The following is an 8,177-nucleotide window of genomic DNA, read 5'->3' on the forward strand; positions in this document are numbered from 1 at the left end:
TGCACTTAACCAAAAAGAGAAAGAGGAAAGGGAAATGTGATAACTTTGCTTGAGACCCCTTTGGATATTAACCACATTTGTTAGGATACCGTTAACTAGTACTAAAAGACTTATAAGAAACACACATGCTTTCATCCAAGTTCTCCATTTGTCACTAAAATCCAGACTCCCAATCATATAGCCCAAAAAACTCCAACTGACAGAAGAATATGCCTAAATAAACCTCGAAGATGAGAGAACCCTTTTAGATTTCTTTGTCACATAAATAATTTCATTTCCTGCTACTACTCCCTCCATCAACTATCTCCCTTTGATAAAGGACAATTAATTTTCTCCTTAAAATAAGATTATTCATAACCGAAGCTATTGTGGTATCCAACATCACGACCATCAAATTATAAAGAGAATTGCTCAAGAAAATAGGCAAAAACTCCACAAAAAAAAACTCGGGGAATCCACCTTAGGTACCAATGCCACAAATTAAGAATAAAAGATACAAGGCAAAGGTGCCAATCAAAATAAATGGTTAAAAATTAACCTCATATCTTTCTAAAAGTAACAACTAAAATATTTTAAAAAGAAGTTAGTAAAACCATCAGGACCAAAGCTCTTGTTGCCATCACCTTGAACAATAATGACATCAATATTAGATAGAGAAATCAAGGCATAAAGTATGGAATTAACTTCTTAAGAGATCAATCAAAACTCAATCCCATTCTGAGTTAGCCTATCTAGGAGAGGCTCCACAAACTGGTTAGCAAAGTATTTAACCCCTTATTTCTTACCTTTGAGACCCTTTCCACTTACATACCTTTTACTTTGATAGCTACCAAGGTATTTACTACTATCCTTTTTTTCACACGACCATGCAAGTATCCTTAGTTGAATTCATATTTCTTGAGTCACCTAGCGATATACTTCTAGAAGTTTAGAATATTGTTTTACACTTACGCAGGGACAACAAATCTGACAACGCCTTATTCCTAATATGTAACTCGTACTTGGAGAATGCACTCCTCTTCCTATTTGGAATCAAAGTACTTAATTTCCCCCTAGAAGCTTAATATTAAAATCTAGGTCATCAACGACCTCCTTATCCCACTTATTTATTTTACCCTCTAGATATTTGAGAACTTCTCTTTAAAGGTAAAATCCTTCCATCCTAAAGAAACATTAGAGCTCCAATAACTCAAAACCACATATTACAGATCTTTACGGTTAAATTAATAGCTACTAAAAGAAAAGGCTTCAAACCCAAGTGTAGTTTTGAATACCAGGGGACCAAAGGGAAATGATAAGAAACATCCATTGGGAGAGTCCACTAAGAAATCCGTTCCCATTTCTCACACTAGCCTTTTGAAACCAAAACTCTATAATTTGACTTGTTGTTTTTCTATTAGGCTAAAATCAAGTGATCTACCTTCCTAGGAGGGGTAGTTCAATCAAATCCATCAGATCAATGAAGTTTTAAAACTCTATTCATTCTACCCCATTTCAATCAATACCACCCACACAAATCCTCTCATTGACAATGCGAATGTCATTAAAGTTTTCCAAGATGCTTCAATTGTCTCTCTGACACCTTTTTATCTTGCAAGGAAACACTTAGAGTAAAAATTCATCATAAAATAGACCATCATAGTTGCCCCCAACGTTAGGAAAACACCGAAAATCCAACCCCAAAAAAGGAACAAACAGGTCCCATTGGATCTACACCAGATCAAGAGTAGACTTCCACCATTTCCAACAACCAACATAAAACTCCAATCACAAAAAAAATTTCCCGACAAAAAACAACCCAAAGCTTCCCCCACCCCACTTAAATCATTTTCATGGATCAATACTAACCCTAACAACTCATAAGTTTTTTTCACCCTCCAACAAATTTCATGGATATGAAAAAGATATAGTGATGGTGTATGATTTAAGTATCTATAAAAATTATATATTTCTTATAATATGTATCCACTTTTAGTCTTTATAAATTACAAAGCTGTTTGTTTTTAATTCCTCTTTAGAGATTAAAACTAAATATATTTTTATATTTTAGGTTTAATTGCAATTTTAATTTCTCTATTTTAATTCCTTTTGAGTTTTGGTCCATCCATTTTAAAATTCTGATTTTTGATTTCTCAATGGAGGTTTTTTCGGAATTTTAGTCCCCCTTCCAATTTTAGATTAAGTATTAATGACATGTCAATTTATTTAATGACGTGTCACTATCAGATTTGCAATATTAATTTCCACATCATTTATTATTATTTTAATAATAATGTAGGGGTGTTTGCGGTACGGTTTGAGCGGTTTTGACACTAAAAATCATCCGAACCGCAAGAGAAAAATGCGCGTGGTTCGGTTTGATTCGGTTGACTTTTAAAATTAAAACTGAACCAAATAAAACCAAACTAATGTGGTTTTGGTTGATTTGATTGGTTCAGTTTTTTACAAAATTATTATTGAGCCACACATAAACATATAGAGGAAAATATAATTTGTATTTTATCATTCATACATTATCATAAAAAAAATTATAATTGTCAAAATAAGTTTAAAATTTGATACATAAAATTGCATCTTACAAGTTTATCTTTAATCTAAAGAATGATATACATAAAATTGCATTCTTAAATAAATATCATACAAAGAATACGATAAAATTTATTTTATCAAAATAGTATTTATAAATGAATAATATTTTATTTTTTGTTGATATGTAAATTAGAATAAATATCATACAAAGAATATGATAAAATATACACACAATACTTGTCGATTTCTCTAAAAAAATTAAAGAAATCTATATTTTGTAACATAATGCGGTTTGGTTTGTTTTTGAACACCCCTATAATAAATATTATAAAAAAATTAAAGAAATCTATATTATGAAAAAAATATTATAATGAATTTTTAATTATTTCTTTTTTAGAATATATATTTTTTGAAAATTGAAGAATTAATAACTTATAATTTTAAAATGGCTAAATGCATTTTTGGTCCTTGTAAGTTAGTAAATTTTTTATTTTCGTCTCTGTAAGTTTTTTTTTTTTTATTTGAGTCTCTTTATCTTACTTTTTGCTTGAGGTTTAGGCCCTAAAGCCAAAATCCGTAGGAAAATCTGCAGGTTTCCTGCGAATTTTTATTTTAGGGACTAAAATGAACGCGAAAGTGAAATATAGGAACTCAGGTAAAATTTTTTTTTATAGAAACAAAAATTAAAAACTCGCTAATTTACATAGAACAAGAATGTATTTAAGCATTTTAAAATAAAATTGTTATTTCTTGCCAAAAAAAGCTAATGAAGCTTATCTTAAATATTATAACAACTTGATTATATAACCATTTAAAATAATACACCAGTAATTTGCGTTTTATTTTTATTCCAAAGAAACGACTAAGGTTTCTCAAGTGTTATATGGACCATATGGACATGCTTTTATTACATTATATGTATATTTTATTTTTTATTAACTTGATCTAATTCTCTAAATCTTATATTTTTTCCACATCATTTTTTAGATTTTTAATAATAATATAATTAAAAAAATTCTAAAATAAAATTAATTAAAATTAAGTGTAATTTTTTTAATTATTTATTTTAATAACATAAATATCATAATATATTTTAATTATAATTTATCATATTATATCTTTAAAATTAATTAATAATTTTAATAATACAACTTATGATATTTAAAATAATATATAATTAAAAATATGTGTTCTGAAAATGATAATATAAATTATGATATTTTACATTAAAATATATATAAAAAATGCGTGGAAATCTACATCCTAAAGGCCAAAAGTTCTTCTTTTGCATACTTAATAACTATTTAATTTATATGATACAGATTTACAAAATGGCTACACCACGTGAATAAAAACAGGACCCATATAAATTAGTGGTCACTATTAAAATGGGTCTGTTTTGAAATTAACCAAAATAATATAGAGATGAAAGAGAAAAAGAAAAAAGAAAAAAGAAAAAGTAATCTTATATTACATCTTCAAGCTCACTTAACATTGTAATATGGAACATATTTATAGTACATGACCAATAATCAATCATTAACTTAAGAAATACACAAAGATTAAGAAATTAATTCATTAGAGTTATTATAGAAAGTTGGGTAAATGAATATCCACATCTATTTACTATTATTTATAACACTCCCTCTTGGATGTTCATTGATGATATGCTCGTTAAAACCTTACTAGAAAAAACATAGTGTAAAAATTCTAGTGAAGAAAAAAAAGCACAATATCATTTGAATGTGAATTGCCTCGTTAAAAATCTTGTCAGGAAAACCCAGTGGGACAAAACCATGGTGACGGGAAAAAGAGTGCAAAATATATGTATTTCTCCCCTCCTGCATACATTTATATTTGAGATGATATTCTTTGTATTCGTTGCTTAAAGTTCTTCTTCGAAATGACTTCATTTAGTGCTAATAGTTATGCAGGGTTTGATGAAGTAGTTGCCATGAGTTGTTTCATAGACATCCATGAAATGGTTCTACCATCACATGTAAACAAATAACCTGTTTCTGATCTACAACTGTGAAGATCAGACAAGTAACCTGCATCTCTAAGACAACAAAGTATATGTTTGACTTTGTTCCAATATTTCGTGTAGGTGAATAATTGTATCTTGCTAATAGATTGACCACAAATGATATATCATGACGTGTATAATTAGCAAGGTACATTAGTGCTCCAATTGCACTAAGATATGGTACTTCAGGACCAAACAATATTTCATCCTTTTCTCGAGGCCTGAAAGGATCTTTCTCTAAATCTAATGATATAACAATTATTTGAGTAGACAACGGATAAGATTTGTCCATATAGAAGCGTTTCAACACTTTTCTATATAACCTTTGTGATGTAAAAATATTCCATTGTCCAAATTCTCAATTTGTTTGCCTAGACATAATTTTGTTTTTCCTAGGTCCTTCATCTCAAACTCTTTGTTTAAGAAATTTATAGCTTTTGGAAGCTCTTCAAGAGTTCCAATAATATTCATGTCATCCACATAGACATCTATTATTACAAATTATTTTTCACATCCTTATTATGAAAATACAAGGACAATTTGAGTTATTTGTATATTCACCCTTTAGTAAATATTCACTAAGGTGATTATACCATATTCGTCTATATTATTTCAACCCATAAAGAGACTTGTTCAATTTGATGAAGTAGTTTTCTCGAGATCCAAAATTATGTGCCTCTGGTATATTGAACCCTTCAGGGAGTTTCATGTAAATGTAACTATTAAGTGAACCATGCAAATAACCTGTTACAACATCCATCATGTACAAATTAAGCCCTTCATATGCTACAAGGCTTATTAAATATCAAAAAGTACTTGCATCTATTACAGGTCAATATGTCTCATCAAAATCAATTTCAAGTCTTTGCAAAAATCATTGAGCGGCAAGTCGTGCTTTGTATCTCACAATTTTATTATTTTCATTTTGTTTTCGCATGAAAAATCCATTTATATCCAAGTGACTTCACACCTTGAGGTGTTTGAATTACATGTCTAAACACTTGTCTATTGTGAAGTGAGTTTAATTCAGCTTCAATTGCATATTTCTATTTAGGCCAGTCCTCACTTAGTGTACAAACTTTAATAGACGTCGGTTCATGATCCTCTTTGTCATTTATCAATTTTAGCTCTATATTGTATAAAAAATATCATCAATGTCGACTTCATTTTGGTTCCATTGTATTCCATCGTGGATATAATTTATCGAGATCTCTTTATTTTCATAAGTTTCTGGTACTTTATCAATCTCTTTTGGAGATAAATTGTTTATTATTTCTGAAGATTCTTTTATATTTTCTATATCCTCACCTAGGCGATCTTTGTACTTAGCTCCCTTTCTTGTTCAAGTATTTTTATCTTTGGAACTGATTGATCAGCCACGCTTCAGACATGGTTTAGACTCATTGGATTTTCCAGCAGGGATATCTGTTTTTATTTGAGCATTTGTAGTTGTTATATATGATTTAGTCACACCTTTTGGATCAGTGAATGCATTTGGTAATTGATTTGCTAAGTTTTGCAGGTGAATTATCTTTTGAACTTCTAGTTCACATTTTTTTATTCGAGGATCAAGATGATATAATGATAATTCATTTCAACTTATCTCTTTTTCCATCTTCTTATTCTCTCCCCCTAACGCTGGAAAATTTGATTCATCAAAATGACAATCAACAAAATAAGCAGTGAATAAATCTCCTGTTATTTGTTCAAGGTACTTACGATAGATGGAGATTCATATCCAACATATATTCCCATCCTCCTTTGAATATCCATCTTATTGTGTTGTGGTACAGAAATCGGAACATACACTACAGATCAAAAAATTCTTAGATGGTAAATATTATGTTCTTTGCCAAAAGCTAATTATAAAGGGGGAGAGGTGTAGTAACTTATTAGCTTGATGTGAATCATTGTTGCAGTATGCAAAATTGTATGTTCCCAAGCAGAAACTGAGATTTTGCATCTCATAATAAGCGCTCTTGCAATTAATTTCATATGTTTAATAAATGTTTATGCAAATCCATTTTGTGTATGAACATGTGCTACTGGGTGTTCAATGTCAATTTCAGTAGACATACAATACTCATCAAATGCTTGAGATGAAAATTATGCAGCATTATCAAGACGTATTTTCTTAACAGGATAATTAGGAAAATGAGCTCTTATTAGAATCAGTTGATCTAGTAATCTCGCAAACGCCTGGTTGTGAGTTGACAACAAATAAACATGTGATCATCTAGTTGACGCATAAACTAAAAACATAAAATATCTAAATGGTCCACATGATGGATGTATTGGCCCACAAATATCTCCATGTATAAGCTCTAAAAACTGATAGATTCATTTCTAGTTTTTGTTGGTGATGACTGAAGTATCAATTTTCATTGCGAGCAAGAGTTGCACGAGAGTTTATTTGATTGAATAACTTCCCGATTCATTAATTGATGACTGCATGAATTTTCAACTATTTTTCACATCATTATATAATCGGGATGACCCAACCGGTCATGCTAAATAACAAAATTTATTATTATTTGTAAACTTCAGGTTTACAGTTGTTAATATTGGAACTTACTTTCCAACCATGCTTCATGCACGGTTTCAATTCGTTTGCAACATAGGATTATCCAACCGGAGAATCCACTCCGATTGTAGTATTAACAACTGTAATTGGTTGCATAAAATTTATAAATGAATAATATTTCAAACTTCTAGTTCATATTGGTTTGTACAGGGATCAAGATTTAAAATTGTTTATTTGAACTTCTCGTTCATGATTTCAGCTGCTTATTCCCTCCCCCTAATATTGAGATTTTTTTTTATTAAGTGATAATTAGCCTACAGGGCTGCAATCAAGTATTTTATTATTTGCTCAAGTTATATAATCAAAATTGAGATTCATATCAATTATATTTTTTCAACATTCTTTCATGACTCATCTTAATGTATTATATTAGAGCAATTGGAATATACACAAGACATCCAAATGTCCACTTAGATGAGAAATATTATAATAAAATGTAAGTTAAGGGAGGGTTAAGATATAGTATTTTTTTTGGCTTGATGCGAATAAATATTTTAATGTACTTGATTGCATTTTCCTAAAACATAGTTTAGAAGTTATAATCTCATAAGTATCAATCATATAACTAACTTTAAACGTCTAAAGAATGGATCTTCAAGTCCACTTTTTTTCATATGATCATATGTTACAAGATGTTCAATATCAATTTTTAATAATATATGTGATATTTATCAAGAAAGTTCTAGAAAGAAAAAAATTCAGAAAATGAGATCGTAGTTTGAGAAAACATTTTCACAAACTTCTGGTTATGAGTAGACAATAAATATTTTGTATGATATTTTGGTCGATGCAACAATTAATGTCATGAAAAACTCAATTTTTCTGATTTTTAATTTCCTTTAGAAACACAAAAAATTTATGGATTAAAGAAACTCCGGTTCTTCAATATTAATTATTCGCATCATATTATATCTGAGATGACTCAACCGATTTTACCAACGACACATTTAAATGTAATTTGTAAACTTCTGGTTTACAATCGTACGTGTTTCAATTATACTAATATAAGTGTAGGACAAACTCGAGGTAAAAGTTGGT

The sequence above is a fragment of the Vicia villosa genome, linkage group LG5, assembly GCF_029867415.1.
Source record: "Vicia villosa cultivar HV-30 ecotype Madison, WI linkage group LG5, Vvil1.0, whole genome shotgun sequence".
In the NCBI taxonomy this organism is placed as follows: domain Eukaryota; kingdom Viridiplantae; phylum Streptophyta; class Magnoliopsida; order Fabales; family Fabaceae; genus Vicia; species Vicia villosa.